The sequence below is a fragment of the Cnephaeus nilssonii genome (genome assembly GCF_951640355.1).
Source record: "Cnephaeus nilssonii genome assembly, chromosome: X".
NCBI classification, from domain to species: domain Eukaryota; kingdom Metazoa; phylum Chordata; class Mammalia; order Chiroptera; family Vespertilionidae; genus Cnephaeus; species Cnephaeus nilssonii.
Window position 1 is genome coordinate 127,933,134 of NC_137071.1, and position 23,545 is coordinate 127,956,678.

General features: G+C 39.2%; 1 protein-coding gene and 1 pseudogene across 2 annotated transcripts in view; one reads left to right on the forward strand and one right to left on the reverse strand.

Annotated features, from left to right (window-relative positions):
* SLC9A7 (solute carrier family 9 member A7) overlaps positions 1 to 23,545 on the forward strand; it is a 118,112-nt gene that overhangs the window by 4,982 nt on the left and 89,585 nt on the right. The window lies entirely within an intron of this gene.
* On the reverse strand, positions 19,803 to 21,520 carry LOC307095616 (adenylate kinase 2, mitochondrial-like; annotated as a pseudogene). Its single transcript has 2 exons — positions 20,971 to 21,520; positions 19,803 to 20,040 (listed from the first exon to the last, which is right to left on the reverse strand). The product of its transcript is annotated as an adenylate kinase 2, mitochondrial-like (transcript).

Here is a 23,545-nt window from a genome sequence, read left to right on the forward strand (position 1 = left end):
TATCCAGCAGACTCAATTCTTAGACTTTATTCTTCAGAAATCCTGGCATTAATTAGCATGTTATGTTACTTGCACTGCAGTATTTGTTGCAGTAGAAACAAGGATTTGTTGCAATACCTCATCAAGAAGGCACTGGTTAAATTAAGGCAGCTGTCCACATATACTGTTGTGGAAAAAACAAGGCACAGAACAGCATGTGTAGTATTATCTCATTCTTTTATGTAATACTAGAGGCCCGGTGCACGAAATTCGTGCATGGGTAGGATCCCTAGGCTTGGCCGGCGATCAGGGCCGATTGGGGCCTTCCTTCCCCTGGCTGCCGGCTGTTGTCCGGGGCCTTCCTTCACTCCGTGCCACCCCCTGGTGGTCAGCACACATCATAGTGAGGGGTCAAACTCCCAGGGGACATTTTGCATATTAGCCTTTTGTTATATAGGATATATATGTATATATACATACAATGTCTAGACATTTATATATGACATGTGTGCTTCTCTGGAAAGATATACAAACTTAGCAGTGGTTATCTTTTGGCAGTGGGACCAGTTGTTGGGAGAGAGGGAGGAAGATGTTACTTTTCCCTTTATGTTCTTCTGAGTGGCCTGAAATTCCTGTAATAATGACACATTACTTTTGCAATTGAACGTTGTTTTAAAATAAAGCAAATGGATTCTATGTAGCAAGAAATGAATTAGAAATAGATTATAGTTATGTGGTTAGGTAGCATTAGTTATTTAAAAGTTTAAAACGAGAAAAATGACTTTTTCCCCTGAAAGTGTTTCTTAGAACTTTCAGAAGTTAACCTTTTTTAGAGTGATGTAATTAGAAAATCACCATTTCACAACCCCCAATGATAACTGCTTTAGATAAGGATGTTCAATGAATTCAAGAGTTGTAGGTGAGTCCTAGCTGGTTTTGCTAAGTGGATAGAGCAACAGCTTGCAGACTGAAGGGTCCTGGGTTTAATTCCAGTCAAGGGCACATGCCCAGGTTGTGGGCTTTATCCCCGTAGGGGGTATGCAACCTATCAGTAATTCTTTCTCATCATTGATGTTTCTATCTTTCTCTCCCTTCCTCTCTGAAATTAATGAAAAATATAAAGTATTTTATTTTATTTATTTAAAATTTTTTTTAAAATATATTTTATTGATTTTTTACAGACAGGAAGGGAGAGGGATAGAGAGTTAGAAACATCGATCAGCTGCCTCCTGCACACGTCCTAGTGGGGATGTGCCCGCAACCCAGGTACATGCCCTTGACTGGAATCGAATCTGGGACCCTTCAGTCCGCAGGCCGATGCTCTATCCACTGAGCCAAACTGGTCAGGGAAAAAATATACAGTATTTTTAAAAAAAGAGTTGTAGGTGAGACGTTGGGGAGCATGTGTAATTGCATGGTGGTGAGTATCACCCCACATTTACTTGACTACCACAAAGGAAAGAAGGTACCTTTACAGTGGAGAGGTGCAGCAGTCACAGTCTTACAACTGAGTCATCCAATTTATCCTTGCTCCCTGTGAAACTCTCTGGTATTATGAACCTCTTTATGTGATGTAATAGGAAACATACAGCTTTACCCATGTAGTGTTCATCTCTAAACGTTTCTTTGGAAGGTAATCGAGGTTTTAGGCATATCTTCCAGTTTATAAGAAATACAGGGGACAAAGAAACAAATGATAAAATACCATGCAAAAACAAATATCCAAGACATGGGACAATCTACCATGGTTTCTTCAGAAAGACTTTGTTGAGGGAAACAGAAAGGTAGATAAGTGTTTGTTATGGACTTACTTATGCCCCCCCGCCCATTCCCATGTTGAAGCCCTAATCTCCAATGTGATAATACTTGTAGGTGGGGCTTTGGGGAGGTTAGATGGGGTCATGAAGGTGGGTCTCCATGGCGAGATTAGTGCCTTTATAAGACAAGGAAGAAACCAGAGCTCCCCCTCGCTCTCCCACGTGAGGATAACAGCAAGAAGGGAGCCATCTACAAGCCAAGAAGAGTGTTCTAACCATTGTGGCCCTGGCTGGTTTGGCTTAGTGGATAGAGCATCAGCCTGTGGACTGAAGGGTCTCGGGTTCGATTCCAGTCAAGGGCACATGCCCAGGTTGTGGGCTCAATCTCCAATAGGGGTCGTGCAGGAGGCAGCCGATCAATGATTTTCTCTCATCGATGTTTCTATCTCTCCATTCCTCTCTGAAATCAATAAAAATATATTTTAAAAAAAGAAACACTGCCTTTATAATTATTCAAAGTGTGTATATATATATATATATATATTTTGGAGACACCCTACAAATGGAGCTGGGGTCTCTGATTGCACAGAGCTGCCATACTTCTGGACTCCTTATATGTGAGAGAGAAATATGTCCTTGTTATTTGCTACTGAACCTAATTGTAACTTTTACTTACACCAGGCTCTGACTTCCACTTGGAACTTGGTGTGACATACGAGGCTGTTTCAAGGACCTGAGGCAGATGTTTATGACTATGGTGGATATGGCATTGCTTGGGATTCTAAAGGAGGCTGAAGAATAGGCAGTACAGTTCTAGAGAAAGGGTTTTAGGAAAGGGTTAAAATTTAAAGTACCACTTACATTTGCTAACTGTTTTGGACATCTGACAATCGTCCACACATTTAGTGATTTGCTAGAAAGACTCATGGGATTCCGAGACATTTGTAGCTGCAGTTATGATTTATTACAGTGATAGGATCCGCAGCAGGATCCGCAAGAGAAAAAGATGTAAGAGGTGGAATGTGGAAGAGTCTAGATGTAGGTTTCTAAAGTTCTCCCTTAGGGGATTAGGGTGGGGTTTCACAGAGCAAGCTTCTTCCTCCAACCATTAAACACATGCACAGTGTTTCTGCCCAGGGACGCTTGCTTAAGACCCAGACTTTTTTTTTTATTGGGACTTCTCTTACTGAAATTTCTGACTCCCAGAAAGAAAGCAGGTGTTCACCATAAATCACACTTGCAGAAACAATTAATTTAGCCAGGCTGGTGTGGCAGAATTCGGTATTCCAGGCACACAAAACAACCCTCTCATTTAGGAGCATACGGAATATTTTATAGGTCAAGTTCCCAGGAGCTATTGCAAGGACCAGTGCTGCAAGCAGGTCCTCCTAGAGATAGCAACGTCAGGCCTACTGTGTTAACTCTTTCCTGCAGATTACACGTGGCGTTCCTGAGGGCACACTCTTTTATTTTGTGTCATCCACACTTTTATTTTTAAAATGACCACTTTTTTTAGATTTATTACTTTATTTTTAAATTATCACAAGTAAAATTGACTTTTGATGCCCAGTTGTATGGATTGTGACATTTGTGTAGATATGTGCAACCACTACCACAATCGAAACGAACACTAGTTCCATCATCCTAAAACTCTCATGCTACAATCTCACTCTGACAACCACTGATCTATTCTCCATCACTATAGTTTTGTCTTTTCAAATATGTTGTATAACGGGAACCTTTCAGTATCTAATCTTTTGGGATTAGTTTTTTCACTCAGCATAATGTCTTTGAGATTCACCCATGCTGTTGCATGTTATGTATAGTTAGCTCATTTTTATTTTATTTTTATTTTTAAAAAATATATTTTATTGATTTTTTTTTTTTTTTGCAGAGGGGAGGGGAGATGGATAGAGAGCTAGAAACATCCATGAGAGAGAAACATCGATCAGCTGCCTCTTGCACACCTCCCACTGGGGATGTGCCCGCAACCACGGTACATGCCCTTGACTGGAATCGAACCTGGGATCCTTCAGTCCACAGGCTGACGCTCTATCCACTGAGCCAAACCAGTCAGGGCTAGTTAGCTCATTTTTATTGCTGAGTCAGATTCTATTTTATGGACATAACAGGTTGTTTATTCATTTGCCAGTTGAAGGACAACTGGGTTGTTTCCAATTGTGTGTGTGATTATGAATAGAGCTACTATAAATATTAGTTTATGGGTTTTTATGCGAACATAACTTTTCATTTTTCTATGGTAAATAGCCAGGAATAGGATTGTTGGGTTATAGGGTAAGAGTAAGTTTAACTTTATAAGGAAACTGCCAAACTTTTCTGGAGTGGCTGTACATTCTACCTAGCGATGTGTAAGAGTGCCAGTTGCTCCATATTCTCTCCAGCACTTACTATTGTTAGCATTTTTTATTTTATTCATTCTAATAGATGTGTAGTGGTATCTCATTGTGGTTTTAATTTGCATTTCCCTAATGTTGAACATGTTTTTATGTGCTTATTTGCCATTCACATATCCTTTTTCAAGTGACTGTTCAAGTCTCTTGCCCATTTTCTAATTGTATTGTTTTTCTTTGCACTTAGAGTTCTTTATATATTTTGGATGCAATTCCTTTGTTAGATATGTAATTTGAAAATATTCTCTCCCATTTTGTAGCTTGTGTTTTCATTATCATAGCAGCATCGTTTGCAGAGCAAGAGTTTTAAATTTTAATGCCATTCAATTTATTAACTTTTCCTTTTTATTGATTGTGCTTTTGGTGTCATGTCTAAAAACTCATTGCTTAGCCCAGGTCAAGAAGGTTTTCTCCTATGTTTTGTTCCAAAAGTCTTATGGTTTTGTATTTCACATTTAAATCTGTGATTTACACTGAGTGGCCAGATTATTATGATCTCTGAATGCATAATAATCTGGCCACTCAGAGTGTGTGTGTGTGTGTGTGTGTGTGTGTATATTTTAGAGGCCCGGTGCATGAATTCGTGCATGGGTGGGGTCCGGCCAGCCTGGCCAGGGGGAGGGGACAGGGGCGGTTGGCCGGCCTGCCTGCTGGTTCGAACTCCTGGTCGAGGGGACAATTTGCATATTAGCCTTTTATTATATAGGATATACACTGAGTGGCCAGATTATTATGCGTTCAGAGATCACCATAATCTGGCCACTCAGTGTATTTTGAGTTAATTTTTGTAAAAGGTATGAGGTTTAGGTTTATTTTTTAATGCATGGCTGTTTAATTTTCCCAACATTTTTGTTGAAAAGATTACCTTTCCTTCATTAAATTACTTTTGCAACTTTGTCCAAAATCAGTTGCAGATATTTGTGTGGCTATATTTCTGGACTTTCTATGATTTTTCATTTATCTCTGTATCTAGCCTTTTGCTAATACCACATCATCTTGCTTACTAAAGCTTTATAGTGGCTTTTAAAATTGAGTCCCTCCAACTTAATACTTTTTCAAAATTGTTTTAGCTGTTCTAGTTTGAATATTCTATATTCTTAATGATTTTCTAGTTCTTTTTTTAAAAAATTAAATTTATTGGGGTGACATCGGTTAAGAGTCATATAGGTTTCAGGTGTGGATTTCTATGTTACAAGATCTGCATATTGCACTGTGTGTCCACCATGCAAAGTCAAATCATCTTCCATCACTATTTTCTATGTAGTTCTATCAGTTTTTCACCATAGTCAATTTTAGAACATTTTTCATCACCCCCACAAAAAACACTGTATCCGTTAGTAGTCACATCTTATTTTTTCCCAACATATCCAGCCCTAGACAACCATAGTTTGGTTGGAATTCTAACATTTCCTTGTGGCATATTAACCATAACAGTCTACTTTCTGTTTCTATGGAGTTGCTTGTTTTGGCCATTTTATGTAATATGTGGTCCTTTGTGACTGGCTTCTGTCACTTAGCATACTATTTTCAAGGTTTATGTATGTTGTAACATGCATCATTACTTCATTTTATTTTATAGCTGAACTAGAGGCCTGGTGAACGAAATTTGTGCATGGGTAGGGTCCCTCGGCCTGGCCAGTGATCAGGGCTGATCGGGGCCTTCAGGCTGCTGGCTGGGGCATTCCTTCATTTCGCGCCGCCCCCTGGTGGTCAGCGCACATCATAGCAAGTGATCAAACTCCCAGTCTGTGGGTTGAACTCCCAAGGGGTCACTTTGCATATTAGCCTTTTATATATAGAGATACTCTTCCAATGAATGAATATACTATATTTTATTTATCCCTTTAGTTGATGGAAATTTGGTTTATTTTCACTTTTTGGTTATTATGAATAATGCTTCTACAAACATTTGTGTACAAATTTTTGTGTGCCCATATGTTTTCTTTCTTTTTCTTTGGACATATGCTTTTGTTTCTCTTGAGTATATGCCTACAAGTGGAATTGCTGGGCACATTTTTACTTTTGACCCATTTATGTCTTTATATTTAAACTGACTTTCTTATAGGCAGCATGTAATTGTGTTTTGCTTTTTTAAACAAAATGTAATGTGATAATCTCTGTCTTTTATTGGGATGATTTGTCCATTTATATTTGATGTGATTATTGATATAGTTATTTTGAATTTGTGATCTTGATATTTGTTTTCAAATTGTCCCGTTTGTTTTTGTTCCCTTTTACTACTTTTCTGCCTTCTTTTTAATTACTCAAGTATTTTAAAAATTTTTTAATTGATTTCAGAGAGAGGATGGGAGAGAGAGAGAGAGAGAAATATCAATGTGGGAGTATAACATCAATTGGCTGCCTCCTGCACACCCCTACTGGGGATCTAGTCCACAACCCAGGTATGTGCCTTGACCGGAAATCGAACTATTTTATTTCCTTGTGACCTCCTGGTGCATGGGACGATGCTCAACCAATTGAGCCACACCGGATGGGCTCAAGTATTTTTAAATTCTATTTTATTTCCTTGTAACATATTAACCATAACTCATTGTTTTCTTATTTTAGTAGTTCAAGATTTATAGTATACATCTTTAACTTATCACAGTCTACCTTGAAGTGATATTATACCACTTCAGTTTTAGTGTAAGGATGTTACAATAGTATACTTCCATTTCTGCCCTCTAAACCTTTTTTATTTTTTCTATGCGTTTCACTTTCACAGGGTATAAACACTACAATCCATTGTTATTACTTTAAACAGTTACCTTTTAAAGACACTTAAATAATAAGGAATAACTCCTATAAGAATAATATATTATTGATATTTATATACCATTTCCAGTATTCTGCAGTCCAGTGTTTATTTCCATCTGGTGTCATCTTCCTCCTGTCAGGAGGGTATGCTTTAACAATTATTGTAGTGTGGGTTGCTGATAAATTCTTTCAGCTTTTGTATGTGTAAATATGTCTTTATTTTCACCTTCATTTTGAAAGATGTTTTTGCTGGATATAGAATTCTAGGCTGTTTTTTCCATTTTCTCTATTTCTCACTCCATCATCTTTTTGTTTATGTTGTTGCTCATCCTTGTCTTTGTTCCTCTGTATGTGACGTCTTTCTCCTCTGGCTGATTTTAGGATTTTCTGTTTATTATTGGTTTTGAGCAGTTTACTTATAATTGACTGTGGCGTAGTTTTCTTCATGTTTCTTTTGCTTGGGATTCATCTGATTTCCAGGGTCTGTGGTTTTATGGTTTTCATTAAGTTTGGAAAAATTTCGGCCATTATTTCTTCATATATTCTTTTTATCCTTTCCATAGTTATGTGCTCCAGTTGCCTGTACCTTAGACTACTTCAAGTTGTTCTACAGCTCACTAGTGTATTTTCATATTTTTCCTGTGTGTTTTAATTATTTTTTTATTTTTTGCTGTGTCCTTGTTAACCCATCTTTTCTTTCACAATATCTAATCTGCCATGAATTCTATCCAGTGTATTTTTCATCTCAGATATTGTAGTTATTATGCTTAGAAGTTCCATTTTGGGTCTTTTTATATCTTCCATGTCTCTGCTTAACTTTTTGAACATAAATGTAATAATTATTTAAAAACCTTTGTCTGATACTATTTTTTAATGTTTTTATTTATTTCAGAGACAGGAATGGAGAGGGAGAAACATCAATGATGAGAGAGAATCATCGATCCGGCTGCCTTCTGCATGCCCCACACCAGGGATCAAGCCTGCAACCCAGGCATGTGCCCTGACTGGGAATCAAACTGTTATCTCCTGGTTCATGGGTCAATGCTGAACCACTGATCAGTTTGAAATAACTGATATTATTACCTGCTGGGCCTTTGTCTGTTTCTTTCTGGAAAGAAACAATTGCATTCATTAACAGAGTAGGCTATGAATGAGCCAGAGTGATTCTCTTCAGTGGTATGAATGAGAGAATTGTCTATTTTCAATGGCAGTGTTGTGCAGAGTGTTTATGGCACTGAAGAGAGACACAGACAAGATGGTAATACTGTAGTGATTTTTATCTATTGTGGGGAAATGTGGGAAAGGGTGGAACTCTGATATGACAGATGAAGTCCCCCCAGTCCACTCAGGAAAAAAAGAGGCAAGTAGTTCAGTAGGAGGCAACTGTGAACCAAAGCGTTGGAAGAGCTGAGAAGCCAAACTGGGTGCATTGAAGCAACTTAGTGATAAGCAACAGCAGGAAGCCACTGCCACCACTAGGGCTGACATAGGGAGAAGATGGTATTATCAGAGCCCAGGAATGAGGTTGCTGGGCAGGAACTGGAACCACTGGGGTGGGGGTGGGGGTGGAGGAGCTGCCTAGTGAGACATTGGAGCTGGATCAGGGCTATCTGGTGGGAGCTTCAGCGATGGAGACCACATAGCCATTGCCGGAGAGAAGGAAGAGAGGGACAGAAGGAGAAAGGGAAAAAGGGAGAGAGCACAAGTGTGTGTACACACAGCTGAGAAGTAGAGCTACCCTGGCTTCTTCTTTCATCTCACCCTCTAGTCTCTCACTTGTGCCACTCATTGGATGTATCTAACTGGAAGTCACTTGGAAGGAGACCTGGAAATATAGTCTACAGGGGTCACCTTCTCCTCTCACTTCTCCATCCCCTAAACATGTAGCAGAGTAAGAAAGGGCAGAAAATGAATCAGAGGGCACATTAGCTTAGGACTGGAATGAGTACCCTTCCTCAAACTGGTATGCAGTGTATTTAATACCTAGATATGGTCCAGAAGTGAGAAGAAAAACTGTGTGGTCAGAGTCAAAAGAACCAATATCTCTATCAGCAGACTCTGGGAGAAAGGAAGCTAGGTGTTGGGGCACAAGCTAGATTTGCTGTGGTAATGTATGCCTAAAAGATGGAAGGAGGTAATTATGATAAACAGTTGTTCATATTTGAAATGTTAATTTTATACATTAAAAGCCCCCACATCAAGCTCTAGCTGGTTTGGCTCAGTGGATAGAGTTTTGGCCTGTGGACCAAAGCGTCCCGGGTTCAATTCCAGTCAAGGGCACATACCTTGGTTGCAGGCTTCTTCCCAGCCCGTGCCCTGGTCAGGGCTTGTGCAGGAGGCAACCAATCGGTGTGTTTCTCTCACATCGATATTTCTCTCTGTCTTTCCCTCTCTCTAAAAATCAAAATGTCCTTGGGTGAGGATTAAAAAAAAAGCAGCCACATCAACTATTTTGTAAGCTCATCTATCAATGCTGTTTTATTGAATTATTATATATTATCTAAGGAGAGGAAATAGTGGTAGATATGAGGAGAGAAGGAAGGACTCTTTTATACTGTAACTAACATAATGTAATGTATACAATAATCATTTTACCAGCAAACTATTAAAATTTTCTGTAAACAATGTATTTTTTTACAGGACCACTTTAACAGTGATACCCTAACATCTCTAAGCCATTTTTTTGATGAGTTCAGCCAGGGAACTATGCCTGTAGAGGATATTGATCTCTCTGAATGCATGTTACTTAGTTTTATAGCAGCGTTTCTTCAATTCAGTTCATGTTTGGAAAATTCCTAATTAGAGTTAGGCATCTATAAAAGAGGACATCTCCATGGAAGTAGGTCAGTTAAGCACCTGCTGTGTTCTCAGTTTCCCTCACTTGTATGGAGGACCTGGTTGGTCCAATGATATAAGATCAAAGATATGACGCAGGTTTGAGCAGTTTCTTCTACTCAGAAGGCCAAATGGACATCAAGCATTTATGTGTTACAAGAACAAAAAGTTAATGAAAACAAGTTCTTTCTTTTATTTGGAATTATAGCAAGTAAGGTAAGAATATCAGTTATTTCAAACTGATCAGAAACCTTGATTAGATCATAGAACTTTCCAATTTTTCTGTTTTTCTAAAAAAATATTCAGCAAATTGTTACACTAAATTGTGATTTGATTGACACAGTCTTTCAATATTTCAAATATCCCCTCTTTGTGGAAAAAAACTGCATATAATACATAAGTACTGTTGATGGAGTGTAAATGAATCAGTAGGCTCTGTGGAGGAATAAATGATAGAGATTTATTAAAGGGTCTTAGGATTTACAAATCAACAACACAACTAGGCAATACCCAGAGTGTTTAAAAATAAGAAAGAAGAGCTGAGTGTTCTTATAGTAAGAAGCTCAATCTTGAGAAAAATCAGTTTTGCATTCTTAGCCTATGGATTGGTATGAGATGGTAATCTTCCAGGTGTCTGGTGGTCTAGATCAGTGGTCGGCAAACCGCGGCTCGCGAGCCCCATGCGGCTCTTTGGCCCCTTGAGTGTGGCTCTTCCACAAAATACCACATGCGGGTACACACATACAGTGCGATTGAAACTTCGTGGCCCATGTGCAGAAGTCGGTTTTCGGCTCTCAAAAGAAATTTCAATCATTGTACTGTTGATATTTGGCTCCGTTGACTAACGAGTTTGCCGACCACTGGCCTAGATAATGGATGTAGGTGGTCTGGACACATGAACATTATTTCCTAAGTTCTTCAGAGGGTTATGTGATATCTATCATCTATATCTATCTATCTATCTATCTATCTATCTATCTATCTATCTATCTATCTCTATCTATCAATCTATCTATCTATCTATCTATCTATCTATCTATCTATCTAATCATCTCCAGGCATTGATGCACAACTGAAAGTTTCAAAAGCTTAAGTCTTCAGGCTAAAGGAAAATAAAATCTATTCCTCATTCATTAGCTCATTTGATCTGAATACGTTTTGTCAGCTTGACTACACAGACTCCATTTTAAGTCAGCTATACTGACTTCATCTTGTTTTCTTCACTCATTGCTCAGTACACCTGAAAAACTAATAAACAGCCTTCTGGTTTTAGCTCAGGGACATTGACTGTGGAGCTCGCATCCTTACAATAAGAAAAAAGATAGACAAATTGCAAATTAATGAATTTTCTTGAAACCAGCAGAAAACTGAGATTTTCGGGCAAACAGCTAGCCCCAAATCAGGAGAGATACAGGTGCCGCTGCAGGGAGAAACAAACCTGAACATGTGCTTACCTGGGACAGACACTGCTGAATGTCATATAAGCCAGTAAGATTAAACTAGAGATTTTTAATGAATTGCTAAAGATTGGGGCTTTGAGTATAGGAGGTTCTCACTCCCTTGTAGATTTTTTTTTTCCTCCAGGACCCCACCAGATGCTCACAGGGAAGATGAAAAAAAAATTCCTAAGAAAGTTTCTCCCATGTGCTAGCTGGCATAGGCAAACAACAACCACTGCCAACATTTTCCTAGAAATCTCTCCCCATCTCCCTAAGGAACAAAAGTCTTGATCTTCAAGAAGGATAACAGAAACTGAGGGCACTGCTGGAAAACCATTGCAGCCGTGGAAGGCGAACAGGAAAACAAAGACACTCTACTTTTGGGACAGGAAATGAATACCTGCTAGGACCAGAATTATGTTTGGAGAAGGATCAGGAATGCTTATGAAGACCACAGTCACAGGACCAAGGGTCACAGTGCCTACCTAATATTGAGGATTAATTGGAACACAAGGGAATGCTCCCATCTCCCACTTTCCCACTACCAAGCTAACAAGCATCAAGTGAAAATAGAAGTGATGAGTGAAATAATAATAATGCTCAATAAAACCTTGAGAAAGAATAAAAAGAGGAAAAAGAAACAAAGAACAAATGAAACAATTAAATATCAGCTAACAAGATAGTAGATTTTTTCACTTAATTTTTATTGCTGACACTATTACAGATGTCCCCCATTTTCCCCTCTTTTGTCCTCCTCCACCTAGACCTTGCCCCCCTCCCTCTGGCCATCACCACATTGTTGTTGCTATCAAGTAGTTGGAGTTTTCAATTTTTTCTTTTAAGATGTATAGACTTCACCTATAGAAAGGTGTTTCCCACATGTCTAACCTAGTTGTCCCAATACCACTTCTCCCATATACTAAATGCCTATATGTATTTCTGGACTTTCTATTGGTATGTCTCTCTTCATAAATTAATGCCACCAATATTAATATTATATACCTTTATTAATTAGTACCGATGCTTGAAGCACTTAGAATATTTTAAATTCTGGTAGAGCTAATGCCCCCTCATTGACCATCCCCCCCCCACCCCGAGTTTTCATGGTTCTTCTTGTCTGCTTAGTTTTGTATATGTCTCAAAAATCAACTTGTCTAGTTCCTGTCCAAACACCTATTTGTATTCTTATTGGGATAGCATCAAATTTATGAATCAGTGTGGGAAGAATCATTTTTACTACATTGATTCTTCCCTACTACAAGGACCTTGACAATTTTCAAGACTTGGTGTTCTTCAGAAGTGTTTTTGAATTTTCCTCTTAAGTTTAGCACATTTCTTCTTAACCTTATTCTTAATATTTTATATTCTTGTTACCATTATAAATGATGTATTTTTGTCCATTATATAGTTAAACTGTATTGTTGTTCTAGATTTCTTTTCTTTTAAATGGGCTTAGCCACATTATTTTTCATTTTCTTTATGCTCAATTTAATAGCTGAGGATAGTTCCCAGAAATTGTCAAATGCTTTTTATTATATTTTTGCCTTATAATGAAGTGTCTTGAAAATTAATGTAAAAAAGTCAAAGTATGAAAATGGATTAGGGTTTCTAGTGTGAATGTTGGATTTATCATAAATGCTTGAAGGCAGAGAAGGCTGAACCCAGAGTGTATTAGTTTAGTGGAGACTGGCTAATCATGAACCAGAACTTGAAAGTTAACAGATTGGTCACATGTATTAGGGATACACTGAATAACTATTTTGACTAGTTGTTGAATGGTAAGTGTTAAAAATCAATATTTGGCCAAGACTAAACCAAAATATCACTAACTTAGAATGAACCTCTGAGTTAAATAAGTCTGAATTTTTTTTAAGGAATAGATAATGATTGCAATTTTATTAAAAATGTTAGAAGTCATATTTTAAAATTTTGACATTGCAAAGTGTAATTTCTCAGCACTGCTAGCTGCTAGATTGCATGGGAGTTCTTTAGGTCATATGTGTGTGATACCAAAGAAATAATTAGAAATTAAATGCTACTCTAAGAGATTGTTTTGTAATGCTACGAATCTTAAGGAACCAAACAATTCTACAAAGATTAGAATTATGTTATAATCTAATATCCATTATTCATTTTGTATTGTTACTTAAAATTTTAGATATTGACTTAACCAGATATATTGTTTTTTTATTAAATTAGTGATGGTACTCTTCATTCTTTAATTCACTCAATAAATATTCACGGTCTGTTTACCTTTTTATTTCTTAGTATATTCGTTTTTAAAAGCCAGGTTATTGGGGTATAATTTGCACACAATAAAATACATTTCTTTTAAGTATACATATGTATACACTTGTGTGACCACCACCAAAATCAAGATATACAACATTTCTGTCCCCCCCACTCCAAATTCCTCATGCACCTTTGCAGACCATGCCCTCATCCTACCTGGCAAGTACTAATCTATTTTCTGTCCCTACACTTTTGCCTTTTCTAGAATTTCATGTTAATTAATTCATATATTAGGTAGCCTTTTGTGCCTAGTTTCTCTCAGTGTATTACTTTTGAGATTCATCAATGTTGCGTGTATCAATAGTTAGTTCCATCTTATTACTGAGCAGTATTCTATTGTATGAATGTATCACAGTTTACTACTTACACATTCACCATTCTTTGAACATTTGAGTTGTTTTCAGTTTGGGATATTATAAATAAAGCTGCTGTGAACATTTGCCTACATGTCTTTGTGTGGGCATGTGTTTTCATTTCTGTTGGATAAATATCAAGAGTGAGATTTCTGGGTTGCATGGTAAGTGTATGTTTAACTTTATAAAAACCTGGCAACCTTTTTCAAAAGGACTGAACATTCTGCATTCTCAGCAGTAGTTTGTGAGATTTCCAATTGTTCCACTTCTTTACCAACATTTGTTATTTAGGAATTTTTAATTTGAGACATTCCAGTGTTAAATAGCATCTTGTTTTAATTTGCATTTTCCTAATGACTAATGATGTGGAGTGTCTTTTCCTTAATTTTTCTGTTTTGTTAATCCTCACTGGAGGATATTTTTCCCATTGGTTTTTAGACAGAGAATGGAAGGGAGGGGGATAGACAAAGAGAGAAACATCAATGTGAGAGAGACACATCGATTGGTTGCATCCTACACCTGCCCCGACTAGGGCCAGGATCGAACCTGCAACTGAGGTACATGCCCTTGACCAGAATCTAACCTGTGACCCTTCAGTCCATGGGCTGACTCTTTAACCACTGAGCAAGTGGTTAGGGCAGGGCATCTTTTCTTATGTTTATTTGCCATCCATATACCTTCTTTGTCCCTCTATTCATATTTTTGGCCCATGTCTTCTTCTTGAGCTGTATTTTTTATGTTTTCTGGGTACAAATTCTTTATCAGATAAGTGGTTTCAAATATTTTCTCCCTATCTGTGGCTTGTCTTTTCATTTCCTTAATAGTGTCTTTTGAAGGATAGAACGTTTAGATTTTGATAAAGTCTAATTTATCAGTTTTTTCCTTCATGGTTTTTCCTTTTTTGTCCGTCTTCATACATTCTTCCTAAGTTAACTGTTTTGTATATAAAATTAACAGAGCTTACAGTCATTAGTCAGTATTTTATTCTTACAATAATAAAGATTAATACAGTCAAACCTTGGTTCTCGAACGTCTCCCATCTCGAAAATTTGGTTCTCGACCAAATGGTTCACGGAAAAAAATGTCTAGGTTGTTGAACAAACTTCAGTTCTTGACCTGATAACCCTTTCATGCTGATGTAACTAGAAAAAAGTCTCTCAGGCCGAGCTGGGTGTGGCTCAGTGGTTGTGTGTCGACCCAGGAACCAAGAGGTCACCGGTTCAGTTCCCAGTCGGGGCATATGCCTGGGTTGTGGGCTCTGTCCCCAGTGTGGGGCGTGCAGGAGGCAACCAGTCAATGGTGCTCTCTCATCATGGATGTTTCTATCTCTCTCTCCCTCACCCTTCCTCTCTGAAATCAATAAAATATATATTTTAAAAAAGTCTCTCAGGCCACAAAAGAGATAATTTACCAGTTGAGTCAGTTTACCACTACACTTCTTGTTAACATCTCAGGAAATTGTGCTGTGAATTTTTTTTGTGTGTGTGTGTGTGTGTGTGTGTGTTTTGCTTTTGTTCCTGGTGAAATGATTAGCACAATTTTAAAACATGAAGAGGCTATCAAGAGTGCTAATGCTGCTAAGGGTGTGAAAGAAGCAATGATCACAGGCAATCGAAGAGGTAGAAAACCTGTTGTTGATTTGGATAAAGGAAAATCAGTTAGCCGGTGACAGCATTTTGGAGGCAATGACGTGTGAAAAAGCAAAGATGTTGCATGCTGAAAGACACCCCTAGCACAAGTGCTGAAAGTGATTCTTTTAAGGCTAGTAGGGGGTCATTTGATAAATGTAAGAAAATAAGTGTTTGTTTATAGATTAAATAGTACATTAGACATATCTATAATAAAAGCGTAATATGCTAATTAGACTGTATGACCTTCCAGATGACCTTCTGGATGAAGCCACAGCAGCAGGGGCCAAGGCAGAGGCAGCCGCACTGGTGACAGGAGCCAAGCCCCTTGCACGAATTTTGTGCATTGGGCCTCCAGTACTGTATATAAGAAAAGTTAAAACAGGGAATCATTTGGGGATCTGGAGTGAATTAATTCAATTTACATTATGTCTAATGGGAAAAATGATTTGGTTTTAGAACAAAGCACTTCTTGAACAGCCTTCCAGAATGAATTAAGTTTGAGAACCAAGGTTCCACTGTATATTACTCAGGAGACTGATATAATTTCTGCATGTAAAACACATAAGACGATCTGCACTCCAAGTTGTGAATTGACTTAGTACAAATGGTGTGCTTTATGTTACTCATGTTATTATGCTGGTCACATGTGATGACAAGCTATGCCGTCACATGGTCATTGCTCACTACCAGTTAAGTAATACCAAAAATGGCACTGCAGGAGACATTCAGTTACTTCTGAAGACCGAATCTGTTGTTTGCCTAAGTCAAACTTTGGGACATTCCTAATTTATAGATTGGTTCCTTGTACTTACTTTGGTATTGTCTATTAATTTCTATTTCAATATTTCCATAAAGAGGCTCTAGTTAGCCCGATTATGATTTTCACAAAATTAGTCATATGTTGAATACCTAAGCATTTGTGATTATTTATTGTACTGGGACACAGACCCTACTCACAAGGACCTCTATGGGAACACTCTGTGGAGGGAGTTGGTAGTAGATTAGCTTTATGATCCCTCTGGGGCTTTTCCCCCCCTCTTCTGGTTTGGATGAGGCTTGTGGTCTTTAACATTTCAAGTATATCCTCACTGTCATCCAGACACTGAGACTTTGAAAATTACATAACTTTTATTCACTTTAGCAGATTAACTGTGACCCAGCTTTGTTAGTTAATGTTTTACTGATCTCTTAGTGTTCAAGAGACTATGCTGGGATGTCAGGTGATGGGAAGAGGAAATAAAGGAAAGGTTTCTGCCCCCAATGAGTTGACACTGAGTGGAGCACAGCTGTGTACAGTGTGCACCAAAAGCCAGGTCAGGCTGTGTGGCTTAGGTTAGGGCTTTTGGGATCAATTGTAGACATAATACAGGAAACATTCAGGGAACGGAGTGTGGGCTTCAATTGCCCTTTTGGAGCTTTGAGGCTCCATTCTATTAAAAAAAATGGGTTGGCATTTGTGAGTAAAATCTCGGGTTGATTTAGGCCTGCCTGAAAATGACCTTTGTCTCCCCTACTCTGTGTCCTTGAAAGCCTTAAAGATCATTGGAGGATGTAGTGTCTGCTTTGGTGGTTGTATGGAGCTGCACCTAGCTTGGGAGCTGTGAATTGGCGTGTGGCCCATTGGCCTGCGTGAGGGTGGTATAAAAGATTGATGACCAAAGGGACTGTGGTTTCTCTGTTATCAGCAAGACCTACAAACATCTTGGCTGTCACCATAGCAGTCATACATCACCTGTGTGGGTGAGGGGGCAGAAGAAGCTATGTACTTGGTGGCTGCTGTGTCTCCCATGGAGATGGAGCTCCTGTCCCTGATGTATTTCCCATCCTGTATTAGTCTCTAAAGCTAGGTAAACGTGTTAACTGAAAACCTGTTTGGATCTTGGAGATCTGGTTGCTGGCTTGAATGAAAAGTTAGCAGTACCAGATGGGGAGATGCCTTTAGAGCAGTTGTATTGAGGATGAAGGGGACCAGAATGGGGGTTATTGCAATGAGAAGGTGAGAATGGTGAACATCTGCATCCATGACAAGTGCTGAGACTCTTATTAGCAATTCAGGCAAATGGTCTTGGGCAGAAGGGAGGGTAGAACTCTTAACTACAGCTCTGGTGAGAGGGCTGGATGGGGTCAGAGGCTCTTCCTATTTGTGTAAACATTTTTATCTTTTTAAATTAATAAACAGAGCATGATATACGCCAAGCACTATTCTGGACACTTTATAAGTATTAACTAATTTAATTCCTTGTAACTCAATACCTTTTACCTGCATAGTTTCTTGATAAGAAAATTGAGGCACAAAGAAGTAAAGTAACTTGCCTGAGGCCATCTAGCTTAGTAAATGGTGCACCCAGGCACTGTGGCTCCAGAATCCCTGAGCTGAACCCTTCCAATTCCTCGAGCCTCTCTCGCACATTCTTCCTCATAGGAAATGAGTGGAATGAATAGATTTTTAAATGCCATTGTTAAGGACTGAGTCAGAACCCTCATGCAGGTTACAGCCGCACAAGGTTATGTGATTGGGCAGTTGGTGGAGAGCACGGATTCCTTACATGGTACATAAGTGAGGATGTCACCTACCCTTTGGCTTATACCCCTGTCCTAGTACCAGGGGAGGCCTATGCTACAATTGTAGGGCCTCACGGAACATTTATGTGACCCCTTTGCTACTCAGATAGCTTCTTCCTCAAAATTTTGGGGATCAGAAGGTGTATTTTCTCCTGTTCTTGGCATCCATTGTGTAGCTTGCAGCTTTGCCTCTTTGCAGGGGAGGGGGTGAGTTTGCTTTGGGAGAAAACCCAAGCAAGGTCTGAGCAATAGGTGTGCACTTGGGGATCCCTCACAGGTTCAGACATTGCTTTTGTTGTAGTTTTTTGTTTTTGTTTTTTTTTTGCCTTTTCTTGGAAGGAATCTGATTGTTAAAACATGGGCATTCTACCCAGGCCTTTTAGTCATAGCAAATAAAGCAAATTGTATTATAATACATGAATTGTTACATTACCCCTGACATCATCAAGTCCACCTTTTATGTGTGGTGGTGATTTATGTATTTATTCACCTTTTTATTTTTTGGCTAAGTGGGTAGAGCTGATGTAGCTTTTTCATCATGATTTTTAATCTTTGCCCGAAAGCGGTGACTGGGTTTCTGGGTCGACATTGCTGGCAGCCTGATGTGTTATCACAGCACTCCAGCTTCCTCACCCTGCTGGCTGAGCGGAGGCTGCTGGAAAAATTGATCAAGTTGTTGGTATTTTCATTGCCATGTTTTGTACCGAATGAAGCATGCTGTGACGGAAGCTGTCAGTGACAGTTGTCTCCATGCGGTGGCCTAACATGAGAGAAGGACACCTGCTTACTAAGGAAGGATCTTCGGGAGGTTTCCCACACACCTGTGCTTTGAGCCCACGGGAGAAACCTTGAGTAGCAACTAGTAAATCGCATTCCCATTGTTACGATGGCCTGCAGGCGCAGAGAAGGGATCATTCTGTCAAATAAAGTTTTGGAGCTCTCAAATCACCTATTTAATGTCATTTTTAATGGCTTCTTTGGTATATGTACCTGTGAAAAGACTGTGATCAGCCTTCATATCCCCCCCCCCCCTCTCTCTCTCTCTCACACACACACACACACACACTTATATATACTTTATTGATTTACGGGCCAAACAAGGTAGCATTTGGTCTGTTAAAGGCACCTAATTGAAAATACATTACACTGCTGGTGAGAGATCCCAGTCACAGGATTTGAGTACAGGAAGGACAGTCTTTGGATGATGTTGCTTAGGTCACTTGCTCATTTATTTAAAGGATCTCTTCACACATCATAGATGAAAGAAGTCAGGAGTGCAGGATGGGGGCACACTTTGAGTGGTTGCTGAGCACTTACCCATGAGAGCAGGTGGACTGGTAAATCAGTGTGGTAAGTCAGGAAGGGAGTGAGACCAGCCTGCCCCACCCTCCCTATGACTCCTGTAAAATGGGTTTGTGGAGATGCTTTTTCCATCTCATGGTGTGGGAAACCAGGGTCCGTAGTCAAACCCTCCATGTCCCAAACTATAGGACAGACAGGACAGCAGGCTGGTTTCCTACATTCCTTGGCTGGCACCATGACGTTTTGAGATAAAAACTGAGGACTTAGGGCACTGGCTTTAAAAAACATTGTCACCAATCCAGAGTAAAGGAAAACTTGATTTCTTAGAAATAGTACTGCACCTCCCTATTTCTACTTATACCCTCCAATTAGTTTTTTAAAAATAATTACTCATACTTTTAAAGATTCCTATACGTAAAAGAAATCGCCTCACTCCAACACTGCTGCTCTTCTAATATTTGTATTGAGCCCCTCACCACTCTTCACTCTTCATCCTTCCCTGACCACCCCTCCCCTCTGCCCCGCACCTGAGTACAGGAATCATGCCTCCAGGTGAGAAGCAGTGGTGCAGTCTCACCTGGCCTTCTGTTACTAGGATTTGGTTTTGAAGGAGGCTGCTAGGATGCTCGCAAACACGACATCAGGGGTCTGGGATGCAGCAATGGCAGCGTGAATTACCATTTCCTGTAGAACTCCACCAGCAGGGGAGTCTGAGTGTGGTAACCTCCAGGTGGATTTTCTTTTAAATTAAAAATGATTTATTCAAATCATGGGATAGTAAGACAACATAAATAACAGTTCACCTGAATAGGCTACAAGTGTCCTGCAGTTTCTGCCTGTACAAAAGGCAAGTCATTCATTCATCAACATTTACAGTTTGTCTATTTCAAGACAAAAAGCTCATGTAGTTATATTACATTAAGTCAAAGAGCATCATTAGATAAAAAAAAACACTTGCTAGGTAAGATGTAACAATTTCAAGCTTGTATGAAGCTAGTAACAAAATCACAAAATATATACAATAAAATTTTGTAGAACTACACGGAGAAGTAGATAAATAATTGATAAGGCTTGAAGAGGACCCACAAATCCAGAAGTCCAAAATAGTTAATATTTAAAAGGACACATTAGTAATCAGGGAAATGCATATGGAAATCAATCAGATTTCATTCCTACCAAATTGGCAAAATATGCAAAGCCCTATAAATATCAGGTTTGTCAAGCTGTGTAGGAACAAGAACTCCGATATGCTATTGCTAGGACTATAAGTTATATCAACCTCTTTAGAAAAGTTTGGCATTATCTAGTGAAGTTAAGGATATACATTTCTTTCAACCCAATAATTCTAAGAATTAATCCCAGAAAAATCTCTGTGATCACTTGCCATATACAAAAAAGTTCATAATGGCAATGTTCAAAAAAGCCCCAAATTGGAAAAATCGAGATATCTATCATCAGTGAAATGGAGAAATAAACTGTGGTAGTCATACAGTGAAATACTATACAGCAATGAAAATGAATGAACTACACTACATGCAACAACATATATGTATCTCACAAATATTGAACAACACAGGAAAATGAAGAATACATATAAATACATTTATGCCCTAGCTGGTTTTGCTCAGTGGATAGAGCGTCAGCCTGCGGACTGCCTCCAGGTGGATTTTCAAGACCTTCTCATTATCATCTGATCAGTGATGTCATCTTTCATGGGCTCCTTTGGGGGGTTGAACCCCTCATGGTAGGAACATCTACTCAAGGGGTGAATGAGCCTTCCCATGATTCTCTGGGTCAGAAGAGAGCCTGGGGTATGGAATTCCATCACAGAATCAAGCTTCTCTTTCCTCTGCTCCATGAGGTCAATCAAGCATTTCTGCCTGCCTCCCAGTCCGAGAGAAGACATGTAGAAGGAAGCCATTTTTGCGTGGAGGGATGTCCAAATTCTTCTCACTGAGCTCCACTACCATTGCATCGCTCATCAGTTTCCCGGCATCCATAGTTGCCTTCAGCTTTCCCCCCAGCTCTGAGCCAGAAGCTGCCATGGTCCTCAGCATGTCCCCAATAGCCAGATTGCAGGCACAAGTTTTGGGCCAATTTGGGTGCCTGAGTACCCTGCTGGCCCTGGGCAGCCACAGCAGCAGGGCCTGGATGCCTTTAGGACTCTGGGGCGGATTCAGCTGCAGGCACATTGAAAGCCATGGCTGCCGAAACCTCTTACCACCATCCATGTCTTCTTTGATTACTTTCTTTAATATTTCAATTTAAAAAAATATATTTTATTGATTTTTTACAGAGAGGAAGGGAGAGGAATAGAGAGTTAGAAACATCCATCAGCTGCCTCCTGCACACCCCCTACTGGGGATGTGCCCACAACCAAGGTACATGCCCTTGACCGGAATCGAACCTGGGACCTTTCAGTCCACAGGCCGACGCTCTATCCACTGAGCCAAACCGGTTTCGGCTAATACTTCAATTTTTTATATGTAATACTTAAACATCATAAATGGGGTTGATAAAATTATTTTCTTGCCTCACTGAAGTTTAGTTTTTACAAATAATCATAGAATAATTCAAGTAACTATGGTTTGGGGAGGAAACAGTTCTTGTATAAGAGAAACTCTAGCTCTGACGGGGTGGCTCAATCAGTTGAAGCGTTGTCCCATATCACCAAAAGTTTGTGGGTTCAATTTCCAGTCAAGGAACAAACCTGGGTGGTGGTCAGGGTGCATATGGGGGCAACCGATCGGTGTTTCTCAAATTGATTTTTTCTTCCTCTCCTTTCTTCTCTCTCTAAAATCAATAAAAACATATCCTCGGGTGAGGATTAAAAAAACAGCAACTCTGTTGTGCTCCATTTTTCTGCAAATAACTCTGTTAGCTAGATTATCCAGCACTGTCACAGAAACTAAATGTTTTTTTTTTTTTTAAAAGCCATAGAGCCCGTCCAGTGTGGCTCAGTGGGTGAGTGTTGGCCTATGAACCAAGAGGTCACTGGTTAGATCCCCGGTCAGGGCACATGCCTGGATTTCAGGCTCAATCCCCAGTAGGAGGCATGCAGTAGACAGCTGATTGGTGTTTTTTTTCCTCATTAATATTTCTATCTCTCCCTTCCTCTTTCTCTAAAATCAATAAAAGCATATTTTTTTTTAAAAAAGCCATGGATACACAGACAATAGTGAGGTGAAGGCCTGAGATGGAGCGGGAACCAGGAGGAGGGGCTCAATGGGGGAGAGAAGGGGGATATCTGTAATATTCTCAACAATAAATATTAAAAAAATAAAAGAGCCATAGGTCACTGTATTTATATTTACAAAAGCCATAAACAAATAGGCATTTCTCCCTTATTAGGAGGACTTAAATAGTTGTTTAGACATTAAGGTAGGGACAGTTCTAAAACATAATGAAACTAAGTTAAGGCTTTATGTTTGTTTTGAAACCCATATTCATAGACTACTTATGTGTGGGACACCTTTGAATTTTAGGGCAAAGTAAAATTAAGGCTATTGTTGTTCCTGGTATCTAGTCCCCACCCCACCCACCACCCACCAAAAAACAGAGACAAGTTTTCCTTGAACAGGATATCAAAATTGGTTTTTTGGCTAATCAACACTTAGGCTAGAATAGAAAACCCATGTTTATTCTAGTGTTTGTACAATTAATAGTTCAAACTATGAAGTTATATGTTGATTGGGGATGTGGGAAGCAAAATGTAACAAAAAATGCCTCTTGCTGATGAATGTTACCAACGGCCTTCACTTACACATTTACCACAATACATCATCATCTCTTTTTAAAAAACTTATTTGGCTACTCTTCCCTACCTGCACTAGACCATAAGGTCTGTAAAGGCATGGTCCTTGATTGCGTGGTTCGCGATTGGTCAATGATTGGTTGCCTGAGAGTCTCCATAGCCTTTGGTGGGGAAGCATGGAGGGAGGGTCTCTGTTCAGTCCTGGGCCATTACTTTAGAAGCCAGGCTAGGTTGTGATAATTGCACTAATTTAAAACTGTGCAGCATCTGAAGATGACTCTACAGGAAATTGAATTTCAAAGCAAATGTATTTACTTCTTGGAAGGATGAATTTTTAAAAAGAGAATTATTTGCTCCTAGCTTTGGAAGCTAGAGGAACCAGCGGCTGAGTGTGCCATTTCCCTTGTCTCCTGTTCTCTTGCAGTTTTGATTTCTATCCAGGGTAACATGACCGAGGAGAACTATTTGCCTCT